The sequence below is a fragment of the Elephas maximus genome, chromosome 6, assembly GCF_024166365.1.
Source record: "Elephas maximus indicus isolate mEleMax1 chromosome 6, mEleMax1 primary haplotype, whole genome shotgun sequence".
In the NCBI taxonomy this organism is placed as follows: Eukaryota; Metazoa; Chordata; class Mammalia; order Proboscidea; family Elephantidae; genus Elephas; species Elephas maximus.
The window spans coordinates 67253900-67271936 of record NC_064824.1 but is presented as its reverse complement, the minus strand read 5'-3'; the positions used below and the strand labels follow the sequence as shown (position 1 = coordinate 67271936).

At 38.5% G+C, this 18037-nt stretch overlaps 1 protein-coding gene across 1 annotated transcript in view; it reads right to left on the bottom strand.

Annotated features, from left to right (window-relative positions):
* The window catches only part of DHRS9 (dehydrogenase/reductase 9), a 30598-nt gene extending 18109 nt beyond the window's left edge, over positions 1 to 12489 (bottom strand). The window contains exon 1 of the mRNA XM_049887393.1: positions 12325 to 12489. The gene's annotated coding sequence lies outside the window, so the exon portion shown is untranslated. The remainder of the gene's footprint in view (positions 1 to 12324) is intronic.
* Positions 12490 to 18037: the final 5548 nt, after the last annotated feature.

Sequence of the window (18037 nt, the reverse complement as noted above, 5' to 3'; positions counted from 1 at the left end):
TGAAGGGGCTCCCATTGGCATAGTATGGGGCAACCTGAGAATCAAAACCAATAGTGATAATAATGTATTTGAATAAAATATGAATCCACGAGTCCACTCTGATATAAATAAATGAAAGAAGAAATAAATGGGGGTAGAGGAAAAGCTTTTCATAGGGTAGAATGGCAACTAATAAATGTAGAAGGAAAGATGCGATTGGAAAATCACCAATTGGCAACCAACATAGTATATAATTGTTTCAGGCAAGAACAATCAATAGATTCTTAAATATATATATATTTTCTTAAGTATATATATTCTTAAGTATATATATATATACACACACACACAATTTTACTGTGTTTTACGTGAAAGTTTACACAGTAAATTAGGTTCCCCTTTAACAATTTTTATACGAATTGTTCCTTGCCATTGGTTACAATTTTTACAAAGTGTCAGCATTCTCGTAGCTGTGGCCCTATGTGGTGTGTTATATATGTGGATATATGCACAGTACACACAAACAAGTGTGTACATATGCCTACAGATACACCTATATATGCATGTGTATTTACTAGCATATGTCTTCCTATATACATATATACATCCATATCTACCTACATAACCACACACGTATTTTTTGGTTGTTTTCACTGTTGTTTCAAAATTGTATGTGTTATAGCATTTACCAAAATTGTCCCTTTTTCTCAGATACTTCTTAGAGTCTTTATTTACCTTGGTCTTGCCTTTCCCATCACCAAAAGTTATAAGTGTCTGCTATCAGAAAGTGATGCCCCCACCTTCTCCCTCCCATCCCTGGTAACCATCAAAGAACTTTGCTTTCTGTGTGTATCTATTCTTGACTTTTTATAATAGTGGGTGATCAACAGATTCTTAATCAATATTGCAGTAGTACACCTTCTTGGGAATACTTTGGTAAGCATTATTTTACGTTTCTACATACACTTTCATTTAACAAAGCTATTTTTTTTTTTTAATTTCTTATGGAAAAATTAATGATCCAAACTTGTAAGAATTTTCTTGGTGATCACTTCGAGTAGTCCAAATTAGTAATAACCTATTTATAGCACATTCTTTTTCATACCATTAATAATGGCAATTTATTTTTGTCCTTTGAATGTTTACCTTTTGTGTTGTGTTTGTGGATTTGTGCGTGTTTTGAACAGTCAGAAGTTATTTAGAGAGAAGAGCTCTAACAGCTAATAATGCTTAGTTTTAAAAACAATGCAAAATTTGGCAAAAATAAAATTTTTCTTGGATTAAAATAAAAGAATGATCAATGGATGCTAAAACTATTGGACGAAATTCTGATGAAAAATAGTATTCACAGAATCTCAAAGAATCTCTCCGCAAGATACTCACTAATCAAAAAGAGAACAATAGTAATTTCACAGTCGAGTAATCTGACAGGCATCATTTTACCCGTGATCAAAATGAACATCACCAGTCATGGCACAAACTAACAACATCATGTGCCTCCTGGTGCAGTGCCCTGAGAAGGACACAGCAGCACTTCTGTGTATAACCGCAGCTCATTACAGGGAAAGACCTGCAAATTGTTCCAAATAAATGGCCTATTACTCTTCATAAAAGAAAAGACAGAGGAACTGTTCCAGATTAAAGGAGATTAAGGAGACATGGCGGAGCCCTGGTGGCACAGTGGCTAAGAGCTCGGCTGCTAACGAAAAGGTCAGCAGTTCCAATTCACCAGCTGCTCCTTGGAAACTACATGGGGCATTCCTACTCTGTCCAATAGGGTCACTACGAGTTGGAATCGACTCAATGGCAACAGGCATGCAGGTATAAAGAGACTTGGCAGCTGAATGTACCATGTGACTCTGGATCTGAAAAATATGTGTATTTTTCTTTTGCCATGAATAACATTATTAGGTCCACTAATGAAATTTGAACAATATCAGTAGATGAAATCAATAATATTGCATTAACATTAATTTACCAACTGTACTATGATTGTTCTTATTACTTTTAATGTTCAGCGTTTTAGGAAATATACACTGAGGTATTTAAAGATTAAGGAGCATCATGTCTTCAACTTACTCTCAAACAGGTCAGAAAAATAACAATAATAAGTATATAAATAAATTAATTAAAATCATATAAAAAGAATGAAAGTGAAACGTGGCAAAATGTTAATATTTGGGGAACCTGGGCTGTACTATTCTTGCAACTTTTCAGTAAGTTTGAAATTATTTCAAAATAAAAAGTTTAAAAATTGACAATGGAATTTTTTTTCTTTTTTCCAGTGAGAATTCATTAGACTGCTTCAGGTTCCATGTAAAAAGAGGTAAGAGGCGCTGGACTTCAGAATTTAGTGACTTTGGGCACCAAGTTATTTGCCTTCTACTCTTGATAAGCTCACCTCCACAACCACTGAAGAAAAACAAAAGTTGAAACCAAAGCAGTTGGCTTCCTTCTTACTCATCCTCCCTAACCACCCCCCCTACCCAAAAAAAAAAAAACAAAAAAAACTGTCCCATTCCCTACCCGGTTTTTCCCTGGTGACAGACAAGTGGAGAGGAACTTTTTAGTTCTAACATTGGGCTCACATTAAAACTTGTTGCTGCCCACATTAGGTACACCTCTGTGTTGAGGGTCATCTTCAGATGCTGGTGTCCCAGCCAGCTGCCTGAATCCTAGCGACTGCCAACCCTGTCCTAGAGTTCAGCAAAGCCCGTCCCTGAAGAATGAACAAATCTGTCTTGGAAAAAGTACAGCCAGAATGCTCCTTAGAAGCGAGGATGGCAAGACTTTTTCTCACGTACTTTGGACATGCTACCAGGAAGGACCAGTCCCTGGAGTAGGACTTCATGCCCTGTAAAGTAGAGGGTCAGCAAAAAAAGAAGAAGACCTTCAACAAGATGGATTGACACAGTGGCTGCAATAATGGGCTCAAGCATAGCAATGATTGTGAGGATGGCTCAGGACCAGGCACTGTTTTGCTCTGTTATACATGGGGTGGCTATGAGTTGGAACCGACTTGACAGCATCTAACGACAACAACAACAACCCCAAATGTCATTGTCCAAAGGGCTGGTTCTTTTTCAGTCACTAAAGTTCACATTCCTGTAGGTCATAGAACCAAGACCAGCCACAAACCAGCACATATCTTTGACCACTAGTGGTATTTTAGCCAAGATACCACCTCTGAGCTGCAGCCCCTTTCAGGAGAGCCACTGGAACATGGCCTGCACACAGAGCCAGTTGATGTCCAATTGGTTCATCGACCACTGAAAAACTAAATGAGTAACAGCAACTAATTGGGCTAGCTCGACCACACTCTGCCAGCTGCGGTCACCTCGATTCAGATTTGGGGCATTGACCTTAGTTGCTTGGGTCGTTTATCTTTTGTGACTTACAATTTATCTCATGACACACTGCTTAGTAGGGGTGTAAATCTCTTGGTTTAAGCCAGTAGTGCAGGGGTTAGTAGTTCAGGCCACTATAGCAAGTGAATAGATCCCCCAACTATCATCCAAAAGCCCTTGTGCAAATCACTTATCCTTTCTGACTCTCCATTTTCCCATCTGTGTCGTAACAATAATAACACCTACCTTAGAGAATTGTTGGTGAAATTAACTGACTTAATGCTTGGTACACAGAAAGACCCTATTATCATTATGGCAGGATCAATTACTCCCATTTTGCAAGGCATCTGCTATATGTTTTCCTCATATCTAGGCAGTCTAAAGCAGGGTTTCTCACCCTTAGCATTTTTGGTATTTTGGGCTAGATAATTCATTGCTGTGGGGGTGTCCTGTATATTGTAGAATATTTAGCAGCATCCTCTACACACTAGATGCCAGTAGCACTTCCCCCTCTAGTTGTGACAACCAAAATATCTCCAGACATTGACAAATCTCTCCCAGGGAGCAAAATTGCCCCTAGTTGACAACCACTGGTATAGAGCTGCCTTGTCTTGGGGGTCCAAAATTTCACAGCACCTAGAGCTGCTTCATAGGCAACTCATTCACAGTAGTAATGAACGTTGATAGTGGATGTTGATGAGTGTTTATTTCTTTTTATAGCCTTACCAGAAAAGTTTTGAATTATGTGTAAAACAGCTAGGTTTAATTTCTCTGATTTTTTTTTAATGCCTTTATGTCATCAGGAGAACAGGAGACAGTGAACAAAGCCAAATTTATATATGACAACATTTGTGAATTTGTTGTTGTTGTTAGGTGCCTTCAAGCCAGTTCCAGCTCATGGAAACCCATCTGCAACAAAACGAAACACTGCCCAGTCTTGCACCATCCTCACAATCGTTGTTATGCTTGAGCCACTGTGTCAACCCATCTCCTTACCTCGTATCTCATTGAGGGTCGTCCTCTTTTTGGCTAACACTCTACTTTACCAGGCATTATGTCTTGGGGACTGGTCCCTCCTGATAACATGTCCAAAGTATGTGAGACGAAGTCTTCCCATCTTTGCTTCCAAGGAGCTTTCTGGCTGTACTTCTTCCAAGGCAGATTTGTTCATTCTTCTGGCAGTCCATGCTACAGTCAATATTCTTCACCAACACCATAATTCAAAGGCATCAGTTCTTTTTTAGTCTTCCTTATTCATCATCCAGCTTTGACATTCATATGCAGCGATTACAAACACCATGGCTTGGGTCAAGTGCACCTTAGTCCTTAAAGTGACATCTTTGTTTTTTAAGGCTTTAAAGAGGTCTTTTGCAGCAGATTTTTGCCATATACAATGCGTCTTTTGATTTCTTCCCTGCCGTTTCCGTGGGTGTTAATTGTGGATCCAAGCAAAATGAAATCCTTGAAGACTTCAGTATTTTCTCCATTTATCATGATGTTGCTTATTGGTCCAATTATGAGGATTTTTGTTTTCTTTATGTTGAGGTGTAATCCATACTGAAGGCTGTAGTTTTTGATCTTAACCAGTAAGTGCTTCAAGTCCTCTTCACTTTCAGCAAACAAGGCTGTGTCACCTGCGTATGGCAGGTTGTTAGGAGTTTTCTTCCAGTCCTGAAGCCACGTTCTTCTTCATATAGACCAGCTTCTTGGATTATTTGCTCAGCATACAGATTGAATAAGTGTGATGAAAAGATACAACCCTGACACACACCTTTCCTGACTTTAAACCATGAAGTATCCCCTTCTTCTGTTGGAATGGCTGCCTCTTGGTCTATATACAGTTTCCTTATGAGTACAACTAAGTGTTCTGGAATTCCCATTCTTGACAATGTTATTCATAATTTATTATGATCCACACAGTCAAATGTCTTTGTGTATAGTCAATATAACATTGGCAAACATCTTTCTGGTATTAACTGCTTTCAGCCAAGATCTGTCTGATATCAGCAAAGATATCCCTCGTTTCATGTCCTCTTCTGAATCCAGCTTGAATTTCTGGCAGTTCCCTGTTGATGTACTACAACTGCCTTTGGGTGATCTTCAGCAAAATTTTACTTGCGTATGGTATTAATGATATTGTTCAATGATTTCCCCATTCTGTTGGATCACCTTTCTTTTTTATTGTGCTTTAGTTGAAGGTTTACAGAGCAAATTAGTTTCCTATTATACAATTAATACACATATTGTTTTGTGACATGGGCTGCTGACCCCTCGATGTGTCAACACTCTCCCCTTCTTGACTTTGGGTTCCCCATTTCCATTTGTCCAGCTTTCCTGCCTTCTCGTTCTTGCCCCTGGGCTGGTGTGTCCATTTAGTCTTACATACATGGTTGAGCTATGTGTATCGTTGTTTGTTTTATGGGCCTGTGTAATCTTCAGCTGAAGGGTGGACCTCGGGAATGACTGCAGTACTGAGTTAAAAAGGTATCCAGGGGCCATATTCTCAGTGTTTCTCCAGTCCCTGTCAGCCCAGTAAGTCTGGTCTTTTTTTTGTGTGTGTGTGAGTTTGAATTTTGGTCTACTTTTTTCTCCAGCTCTGTCCAGAGTCCTCTATTGTGATCCGTGTCAGAGCAGTTGGTGGTGGTAGCTGGGCACCATTTAGTTGTGCTGGACTCAGTCTGGTGGAGGTTGTAGTAGTTGTGGTCTATTAGTCCTTTGGACTAATCTTTCCCTTGCATCTTCAGTTTTCTTTATTTTCCCTTGCTACAGATGGGAGGGGACCAGTGTAGTATCTTAGATGGCCGCTCTGGGTCACCTTTCTTTGGAATGGGCACAAATATGGATCTCTTCCAGTCAATTGTCCAGGTAGCTGCCTTGGCATAGATGTTGAGTACTTCTAGTGCTGCATCCATTTGTTGAAACATCTCAATTGATATTTCGTCAATTCCTGGAGACTTGTTTTTTTGCCAATGCCTTCAGTGCAGCTTGGACTTCTTTCTTCAATACTATCGGTTCTTGATCGTATGCTACCTCCTGAAATGGTTGAACGTTGACCAATTCTTTTTGGTAGGGTGACTCTGTGTATTCCTTTCATCTTCTCTTGATGCTTCTGGCATCATTTAATATTTTCCCCATAGAATCCTCCAATATCGCAACTTCAGGCTTGAATTTTTTCTTCAGTTCTTTCAGCTTGAGAAATGTTGAGCATTTTCTTTTCTTTGAGTTTTCTAACTCCACGTATTTGCATGTTACTATAATACTTTACTTTGTCTTATTGAGCCTCTCTTTGAAATCTATTCAGCTCTTTTTTACTTTATCATTTCTTCCTTTCCCTTTAGCTACTCTACTTTCAAGAGCAAGTTTCAGAGTCTCTTCTGACATCCATTTTGGTCTTTTTCTTTCCTGTCTTTTTAATGATCTCCTGCTTTCTTCATGCATGATGTCCTCCCATTATGGTCTGGTCTTTGGTCATTAGTGTTCAGTGCAACAAACCTATTCTTGAGATGGTCTCTAAATCCAGGTGGAATACACTCAAGGTGGTACTTTGGCTCCTGTGGACTTGTTCTAATTTTCTTCAGCTTCATCTTGAACTTGCATATGTGCAATTGATAGCCTGTTCCACAGATGGCCCCCAGCCTTGGTCTGACTGATGAATTTAGAAATTATCAAGTTATTTCTCACAGCATTTGTGAGGCCTGGATTCTGGCTGAGGCTTTTGAGTTTGAGTCTCTGTGGGTTCCTCCGGGGTTGCCCTTCAGGTTGGTGGTCAGCTGACACACTACAGAATCCAGAATATACTCCTAGAAAATCCATGGTCCCCAGGATTCCTGGTTGACCAAGTCAGGGATGATAGTGACAACTATGGTTTACTGAATGCTTACAATAAATATTTGTCTCATTTAAACCTCACAACAAAATTACCTCCATTTTATAGAAGAGAAAATGAATTTAGAGAAGCAGTCCAAGATACAGTTAGTAGTGATGTTTCTGGGACTGAAAACCCACCCACTCTGATTCCAAAGTCTGAGTTTGTAATCCCTATCCTCCACTGCTACCTGGATTCCCATGTAACTCTAGGAGTCTGGGCTACGTATAAACTTCTTTACAGCACCAGTACCTTTCTCGATACTTGGCATTAATCAAAAACAAGTTGCCATCGAGTCAATTCTGGCTCATAGAGACCCCGTGTGTGTCAGAGTAGAACTGTGCTCCGTGGCTGATTTTTCAGAAGCAGATCACCAGGCCTTTCATCCGAGGTGTCTCTGGATGGACTGGAACCACCAACCTTTGGATTACCAGCCAAACATGTTAAATGTTTGCACCACCCAGGGACTCCTGGCATTAAGCAGATACTCAATAAACAATGTAGAAGGAGAGAATGAAGAGAGGAAGGGAAGAAGGAAGCTCCCACTCTAGCTCCAGGGTACCAGTGAAAATTGAATTAGTCTTTGAACCCTCTGAATCATCATGGCAAATTGATATTAGTAATTATAATAATACTCATACTTCCCATTTAGATAATTATAAAAACATTGAAAGGTACTCATGAAATATTTATCTGGCTTAATTTCTAGCATATTTCTGTCAGCTAAGTAGGGTAGGTATCACACTCATTTGGTAAAGCAATTTGCATAAACTCATTTGCTAGAAAGTGGCTAGAACTAAAACTTAGATCTCTGGACTCCGAACTGTGTAAAATGGCTCAAAAGGAATGAAGAAAGGAGGACTAATTTTCACTTGCTGTGCAGGATGCTTAGTAGTAACCGCTTGCCAGCAGCTATAGGAAAATAATGCAACTCAATTGCTGTCCTTGTTCACTTCTGCTTCTTTCAACTTTCTCTTCTTGTGTTTCTTTTTCCTAGCAAAAGATTTAAAGTGAGATTCTTTGTTTTCATTTCTCTTATTACCTTCCTCTGTTCTTAAAAAAAGAAAAAAGAACAGAAAATAATGTTTCAAAGTCATTGTGAGGCATAGTATTTATAAGAAATGCGAAGTTATTTCTAGACACTTCTTCCCACATCTCTTGCTTTCATTTCTACATGACTCCAGAAAAGGCTTCCTTTTAGAAAGCTAGTCAACCACACTGACAGGAATTTGTAGAATCTTTATTTACTTTTGACTCATTGCAATCATGACCTAAGTTGAATCAACAACTGAGTTGTTAGCCAAAGTATATCAAATAGAGAGTATTTAGCAATAACCTTCTAAATTATTCTCTTTTGGGGATTCTCTTGCACAAGCTTTTTCTTTTTCTAAATTTTATTTTATTTTTTTGTTGTCGTTGAGAACAACATACAGCAAGACATACACCAATTCAACAGTTTCTACATGCACAATTCTGTGACATTGATTATATTCTCCAAGTTGTGCAACTATTCTCACCCTCCTTTTCTGAGTTGTTCCTTGAGGGCACTAGGTTTGGTTTTTTCATTAACATAAACTCACTGCCCCCTGAGGTTCCTATCTAATCTTTCAAGTTGCTGTTGTCAATTTGATCCCATATAATAGTTCTTAAAAGAGTATAATTCTCAAGGTAGACATTTTTTACTAGTTAAACTAAACTATTGTTCAGTTTTAATATGACTTCAGGGGATATTTTCGGTTTAAGGTTTAAAGATTATCTCAGGGCAATAGTTTCAGGGGTTCATTTACCCTCCATATCTCTAGGAAGTCTGGGGTCTAGGAAAATTTGAAACTCTACAGTTTAGTTTTTCTGGTTTCATGGCAAAGGAGGCAGTTGTTCATGGAGACAATTAGCTACATATTCCACATCCTCTTTCTATTCCTGACTCTTGTTTTTCCTTTTTTGTTCCAGGTGAGTAGAGACCAATGGTTGTGCCTTGGATGGCTGCTTGCAAGCTTTTAAGACCCCAGGCACTACACAACGAGCTAGGTAGAAGGTAGAACAGAAGCACGAAACATGTTATTAGGCCAATTAACTGGGACATCCCATGAAACCATGACCCTAAACCTCCAAACCAAGGAACCAAATCCTATGAGTTGTTCAGTTGTACTAACACAAGCTTTCTTAACACTGATGGCAGACAGAACATGTATGTCCCTTGTACATTTAAATATTGTAAACCTGGTTAACTTACATTTAATTTAATTTGTATCTTTTTATTGAAGTAAAAAATTCTCTTTTCAACTCAAGCGGCCTTTCAGAGATTTCTTTTGCACTTTTCTTTAAGAAAAGTGAGCATTTAGGTCTAATGATACCAACTAATTTGTATGAATACAGAATTATGTTTCTGTGCAAAAAAATGCTCCAGTTGGACACCCAGAATTTGGAAAAATTAAAAACAAAAATATGGAACTCAGTGGACCATACATGAAATGTGGTTACATTTAACAAAACAAAAACAAAACACTCTTTGGAATGTCTGATTAATAATAAGGAATAATAATAAAATAATAAAGATGATGATGGTGGTGATGATGATGATGAATTAGTTGAAATGGTATTCATCATCCTGGCTGAAGAAGCTCCTCCACCACCTACATTTCCCTTCATCTGCTTCTTGTAGGAGGGAGGGGGCCCGTGGTACCCAGCCTACACTCTGGGAAGTGAAACAATGAGACATGGAAAAGCTCCTGTGCTTCCTTTTTGCAGATTCATCTGGACAGTCTCCTAGGAACCTAACCTCTCTGACCCTCCTAGTAGAGGCGTGGCAACTGCTCTTATATAGGAAAGCACTGCTGTTTTTTTTTTTTTTCATATTTAGTTCTAAAGATAAAAGTCTCTCTGCTTGCTTTTCTCACTCTTTTATATCTCAAATGAGATTTGCTTTAGACACAACCTAACTTGTAGATTGAGTCCTGCCTCATTAACATAACTGCCTCTAATCTTGCTTCATTAACCTCATAGTCAGGATTTATAACACATAGGATAATCACATCAGGTGACAAAATGATGGACGATCACACAATACTGGGAATAATGGCCTAGCCAAGCTGACACATGTTTTGGGGGGGCACAACTGAATCCATGATTAATTATTTCCCATTCCTCCTATGTTTATTGTGCCAATATGCTTCCTGACAGTACTGGCAGGTTAGGAATTATTTTAAAAGCTATGGTTCATTTATGATCACTGCATCCCAAAAAGGCCATTGCCATTGAGTTGATTCTGGCTCATATCGACCCTGTAGGACAGAATAGAGCTTCCCCATAGGATTTCCAAGGCTGTAATCTTCATGGAAGCTGACTGTCACATTTATCTCCAGTGGAGGAGCTGGTGGGTTAGAACTGCTGACCTTTCTGTTAGCAGCTGAGCTCTTAACCACTACACAACCAGGGCTCCTTGATCACTGCATGGAAACTCCCAGTTGGAAAAGACTATATATTGTGTGCTGACCATAATTTGTAGTCACAAGGTTTCAAAGAAAGCTTAGACTATAGATGGAATGCAATGTATAGATGTGAAAAGTTGTGTTTAAACCTTCAAACTTTCAGTATATTTCTTTCAGTAGCAGTTATCTTTGAGCAGAAGAAAAAGATCCGAGTTTTTTAAGACTATCCCTTAAGAAAGTGATATTTGTTACAAGGAAAGTGTTTTAAGACCAGTTCACATTTTCCCCTCATTTGAAATATATGAAGCAATGATTTATTTTCTTGTATTTAAACACTGACTTTGGTCTAAAAATTTGGCATACTTTTAAAATCTTAAAAACAAACAAAAAATTACGAAGATAATACGATATTTAGCTTTCATTTCATACAGCATCTAGCCAGGGATATTTTTAGAGCACCTAATATACACACACATGCCCCCATATATGTGTGTGTGTGTATATATATAATATATATATTCTAACACACAGTACCTGTCCCTGAGTTAATAATGTAGAGGGCCATTTCAGAGCTATTTGTGGAATCCTAAACTGATTTTTGAAGTCCCTAGCCAGTGTAAATGATTAACATGCTCGGCTGCTAACCAAAAGGTTGGAGGTTCGAGTCAACCCAGAGGTGCCTCAGGAACAAGGTCTGGCAATCTGCTTCCAAAAAAATCAGCCATCAAAAACTCTATGGAGCACAGTTCTACTCCAACACACATAGGGTCGCCATGAATAAAAATAGACTTGATAGCAGCTGGGTTTTTTATACTGATTTTTAATTTGAAAATATGTTTTATACATACTTTGCCCCCAAATGCTAAAAATCAAACCACTGAGACAGAAGACCACATCACCATTTGAATCATAGAGCTTTTAACAAGGCCTGCCAGGATTTAGTGGCAGAGGCCACAGGAGCGAGAAAACCATCTTCCACCTTTTCCCATTGTATTTTAAGAGTCCATTTAAAACCAGAGCCTGACTAGGCCAGTAGCCCATGGCCTTTCAGGTGAAATACCAACCCACTAGGCCATAAAATAGGTAGTAAAGACCTGAAGGAGATTTATCACTATCATTTCAGGATCTAGGGATCAAATTTACAGTGTAAGGAATTTCCCTATTTCCTTACGACCTAGAAGGCATTTTTCCTAACCAGTTTAGAGTGGATGTGCACATCCATGTAAACTAACATCTGATAATATTGGTAAAGCAAACAGACAATCAGTTCTGCAGTTGGTACAAATCTGTGGTTCCAGGAAGAAACTTACCTGAGATCCTTATTCTTCTTGGAAGTTCCCCCCACCCTGGCCTCCATTTAATTCTAAGATTTATAAAAAAAAAAAAAAGATGATGTCAAATAGGTACAGAGAGAATAACAGCTAAGTGTAAATTTAATTGTGACTTGAGGGTGCTAAAAAAGCATTAGAAGTGAGAACTGGTGGAATTTAAGGCAAGACTGGGTGAACAGCAAGATCATTTTTGTCATAAGAATGACCCAGCTCCCACCACTACCTTCGAAAATATTTCATGTCTTCATAGTACCAGTTGACAATAGCTTGAAAGACAACTTGATTAGTTATACAAGAGTGAGGAAAATCAAAGAAAGTTTGAAGGTAGACTTGACAAACGAAGGAATAAGTGACAAAACTCAGCCATCAGTTACCTTGTTAAAGATGAATTGGGAGGTGGCAGCTCTTTACGCAGTTGCTTGGACTATTGTCATCTTGCTGCTGTGCGCAGGGGAAGGAAGAGTTGTGCCACGCTGACCACGCTGATTTTCTTGAGGTTGAGGTGCCTGGGCTTCCGTCGAATTCTGAGCACCTACATGTGTGAGGATTCCTCAGCTTCTCTCCTTGCTCTGTGAGTCATGTCCGTTGTGACACTGCGTGATGACTAAATGACTATTTAAAGGGTGAAGGAAGCCAAGAAGCTGTGGGTCATGTGTTTCTAAAGGAATTAGCAGTGTCCTCAGTAGATTTTTATCTAGCAGCTCCTAGAAGGAACTTAAAAATGACCATAACATTTCTTTACCTGTGAGCATGATCTCTTGACCAAACCCAGAGGCTGAAATAATATACATGAAAGCATTTTGTAAACTGCCTAATGCACGGGAAATAAAAGCTGTTTCAATGATTTAATTTTTGAATTATGCTTATTGTTCATGATCTCTAGTTTGTTTCTTTTGCCTGTGTTTTTTTGGTTTGGTGTTTGTTTTTCTTATTTTGCTTATTTAGCAGTCCTTCCCGCCTAAGAGAGTAGGCAGGGAAAATCAGTCAAGGATGATTCTTTTTTTAGCAATTTTTAAAAGATTGGTGAGCAAGGAGATCAAAATAATTTAATGAAATGAGATTTTGGTATTATTTATGGATCTTAATTTGTGTTTTAAGGCACAATAACTCACTTGTTGCCATCGAGTCAATTCTAACTCATAGTGACCGTATAGGACAGAGTAGAACTGCCCCATACTGCCGACCTTTTGGTTAGCAGCTGTAACACTTAACCACTATGCCATCAGAGACCTCTTTATAAGGAGGTCTTGGAACTGAGACCACAGAGAATAGGAATGGATGCTACCCTGGAGCACCCCCAGGGTTGGTGAGTCTGTTTTGCCAGGTTTTCACAGCTGACCTGGCATGTCGGAGACTGCAGGTAATGAGGAGATGTGATGGTGCTCTGACCCCTCCCCTGACTGCCACCACACTCCCACATTAGTCACACCTGCAGGTATAAACTCTACTTCACAGATTCTGTTTCCCGCTTCCTTTTAAACCACTTTATCACCATACTTGTCAGATTTCCTAGGCTTCTGAGTTCCTTCTTTGAAAGTTTATTGTGGTTCAGCTGGGATGAGTGAATGAATGATGAATGTGTCTGTCCAGGTAAAGTCTAGTCACTGCCATTTCCCTTTAAATTAAACGGGGATCTTATTTCTCCAACAGAACAAAAAGCCAAGATTGCAATCTACTCAGGTGAAGATTTAGGGTGTTAAAAAAGTGCCAAATATACCAATTCCCCTTTAATATTCTTCATGTGTATTTAAGTCAAAGTAAGACTTATATACAAAACCTTTTAGAGAAATTCTTCGTTGACTTAAATACACATGAAGAGCTGTATAAATAATTAATATTGGATCCTTCCTGTAAGCAGGTTATAGGGGATGGCCTGGGGCCCTTATGTGGTCATGGCAGTGGAGAAGAGAAATTGACTTCCCCATCCTTCAGAAAAAGGCTGTAAAAACAGTGTTTTGCATACTTAATAAGTTTGCCTAGTGGCTGCCTTGTTTAAAAAACTTCCCAAATAGATTTTTTAAAAAAGCAAATGTTTAGACTTATTTGCATATTGGGAACTAGAATTCTTGCCATCTATCTGGCATATCCCTCAGTTCCAGTCTACCTAACTCAAGGGTTCCGTTTCTGTATGCTGGTACAAATGTTGGACTACTCAATCCCCTTGTCAAATGGTCCATTTTGGTGTTCAGTCAATGGAATCATTTGTTACTGATGCCTTATCCAGACTGTAACTATACCCACATTCAAATTCACATCTTAAGTGCTAAGTTATCTTTCATTCTATGCCTTTAATATGCAACCTGTGAAAGTGTCTACTTTGTTCAGAACTCTCACTGTATTGGGCTTCTGGTCACCCAAGGTGATATAAAAAATCCAGAACTAAATTGCCATTCAATTTCTTTCCTAATTCCCTTTTAAAAAGAAGATTGCACTTTGGATTTCATTCAAACATAAATTTAAATTTTAATAATTGGATTGTAATGATATGGAATAAGGCTAGAAACTGCCATAGATAAAACACGAAAGGTACGATTGTCCTTCTTTTTCTTCTACATCTATGTGTCTCACATGTTTCCCTTCATACTTATGCTCAAGGGTACCTTCTCTACTCTTTCCAGTCACCAAAATACAAGGAGAGTATCCAGACCCAAAGTCTTCTCAGACATTTTACATTGGGCTTCTTGCAACTGCGCTGTTCTAGGGATGGTCCAAGTCACATATAATCCTGAAAAGAAAATCAAATGAAGGAAAGTACTTACCCCCACACTGCAGGCTGTGGAGGATCCAACTTCTGGAGTATGTCTAGTGTCACCCTTGGAAGGGAGACAGGCCAGGAGGGTGAGGCTGTTTATGGAGTATTCATGGTGACTGCCTCTTTCCTGGCATGGTGATACAATCCTGTCTCCAAGGTCACTTGCTAGTGGAGTGTGTTTCCCTGAATAACCATGAACTGGTATTATGAATTCATGTTTTAAGAAGCTATTTTGTATTTTCTTCCTCCTCCCTTTGTCAGAAGATAGCTCTTTTATTTCCATTATAAAGCAGAACCTGTCCCTTGATTCTTCTTTTTAAATTAATGATCTCTTTGACGTGAGAGTAGATTAATTGCAAATGTTGTACATACATGTGTAGCTAGGCTTGGTCACACCTGCAGGCTTTGTTACTCATTTAGTTTCTCATGAGCGTTTTAACTGTAAGATGAAGATAGGCTAATCTTTTGTTCCTCTGTAGTGACACTAGGCTAATCTTTTGTTCCCTTATACCGTAAGTTCCTTAGATATACTAATAGTTAGGGGCTGAGTCATGGGGACATTTGATAGATTCTTTGGAGAGAGATTTTTCTTATTTGCACAGCACACAGTCTTTTAGCGTACTCAAGCAAGAGGTCCTGACTGGAAAGGTGAGGGGGTATTATCTTGGGTGGGAGATATTATCTCTGGGGACCAAAGGTTAATGAACCAAGAGAGAAGATGGGTGAGAGTGAAGGTAAAGGATGACCAGAAGCCCTAACCATTCCTGGCAAGAGAGAAATTTGAGAGAAATAAGGGTGGAGATTTAGTAAGAACTACATGACTCTTACTAGGAAGAAGGAGGCTGTTACTTCTTTTGTTGTAACCAGCACATGCAGAGCATTAAAAAAAAAAAAAAAATTCCCCGGCTTAAGAATGATCCTCTTGCTAAGTTTCCTGGTTTCCTCCAAACTTCTCTTTCCCAGAATCTTAACTGAGATGGACAAAATCTCGGAATGAAATTAAGATCAGATGCTAGATAAAACCCGTGATTGTATAATATGAAGTACCAGCTGGTAGGAAAGAGTTCCCTGTACTCCATGAAATGGCAAGGAAGTAAAATAGCTCAACAGTTAGAAGGTTTTCAGACCCTATTTTGGGACAATGCTGAACTGTTTGTTCTGTGTCATGCCCACGTTAGGCTCAGGAAATATAAAAGATGAGTAGATAGGGCCTTTTCCATTGAGGAATCATTCACAATTAGCTCATTAATTTCTAATTAAAGGGTCTCCCAGAGCTTTTCCTTCTTCTTATATGACCCCTGCTCCTTACTGTCTCCCAATCATGACTCCCATTTGTGGCTTTTTTTCCTCCTCGAAGCTGTTTTAGATTATGGGGAAAGGATGATCTTGTCCTTTACTGGTGGGTTTTTTTTTTTTTTTTTTGCCAACACCTGTTTTTGAAAGCTATCTGGAAAGATCAACTAAAGTAAGGAGTATGTAAGTACATATGAACAGGATGTTGCAGAAAGAACTGGGAGTAAAGTGAGTGCCCACTAGTAGTGGGATGGCTGAGTGAATCATGAACAAAATGGAATACTATTTTATAGCTATCAAAAAGAGCAAATTAGAGCTCTTCCACTTGACTAAGAAGGCTTTCCATGATCTCATTTTTGTAAAGCAAACAGGGGACCTCTATATGTGTGTGTCTTAGTTATTTAGTGCTGCTATAACAGAAATACCACAAATTGATGATTTTAACAAGCCGAAATTTATTCTCTCACAATCTAGGAGGCTAGAAGTCTGAATTCAGGGCACCAGCTTCAGGCGAAGCCTCTCTCTCTCTCTCTCTCTGTCAGTTCTAGGGGAGGGTTCTTGTCATCAATCTTCCCCCAATTTAGGAGCTTCTCAGTACAGGAACCCCAGGTTCAAAGGACACACTCTGTTCCCGGCGCTTTCTTGTGGTATTAGGTTCCTTTCTTTCTACTCACTTCTCTCTCCTTTTATCTATTGTAAGATAAAAGGTGATGTAGGCCACACTCCAAAGAAACTTCCCTTACACCCCAGCCCCATCAGGGCTGTAACCTGAGTAAGAGTGTTTCATCCCACCCTAATCGTCTTCAACATAACATAATCTTGCCTCATTAACCCCAAGCAGAGATTGGGATTTATAACACATAAGAAAATTACATCAGATCACAAAGTGGAGGACAACCACACAATACTTGGAATCATGGCCTAGGCAAGTTGACACACATTTCTGAAGGACACAATTCAATCCATGACAGTGTGTATCTGTATAGACATATTTAAGTGAATGTGGAGAAAACATGGTGGGATATGCACTGGTTTATTAATATAGGTTATTTATAGATACGTGGTATTGGCAAAACAAATGAGAGGATGAGGCAAGTGAAAAAGGAAAAGATGTAAAGAAGAATGTACTGAAAATGATACAATCCAACACAATGCCATCTATAAAAAATCTTGCCAAAAAAAAAAAAGTCCCTGAATCCAACCAAGCTTTTAAATCCAATTCCATGTTACAGAAAATACAGAGGGTAGAGGAAACATGTTAAACTACACCACAGGGGTGTAATCAGCAACATCCAGACAAAAGGGGAATTCTTAAGGACAAACAAGTTGATTTCAGTAAAAATACATCGCAAGAAAAAAAAATGAGATGGAGGGGGAGCCTACAGATTAAAAGACACTATCTTTTTTTTAGACACTATCTTTTTTTTTTATAAAGATGTTATAACCAATTACAACATGTGGGCCTTATTTGGAACCTGACTCAAAGGAACAAACTTTAAAATAAGAACAAAGTTATGACAACTTTCATGAGGTAACTGTAAATTTTAATACTGGATATTTGATGATATTAAATAATTATGGTTAAATTTTTTAAATGTGATAATGGTATTATGTTATTAAAAAAACAGAATCCTTACCTTTTAGGTTAATTTCTGAGGTATTTATAGATGAAATAATAGGATGTCTGGGGATTGTTTCAGAATATGGGAGTAGGAGGAGTAGAGGAGGCAGGATTTGTCATGTGTTGATACTGGGTGATTATGGTACTATTCTGTCTACTTTTATGTACATTTGAAATAACCTATTATAAAAAGTTTAAAACATGATATGACCACACTTTGTCATTTTTGTTAAATTTTAGAAATGTGCACATTTTTAAAATAAAATAAAAAGAGAGAGTGCCTCTGATATTTATTTTTTGTATAATTTATTTTATTTTTGTTATTGGTGTTGAGAATATACATCGCAGAACATACACCAATTCAACAATTTCTACATGTGCAATTCAGTGACATTGATTACATTCTTCAAGTTGTGCAACC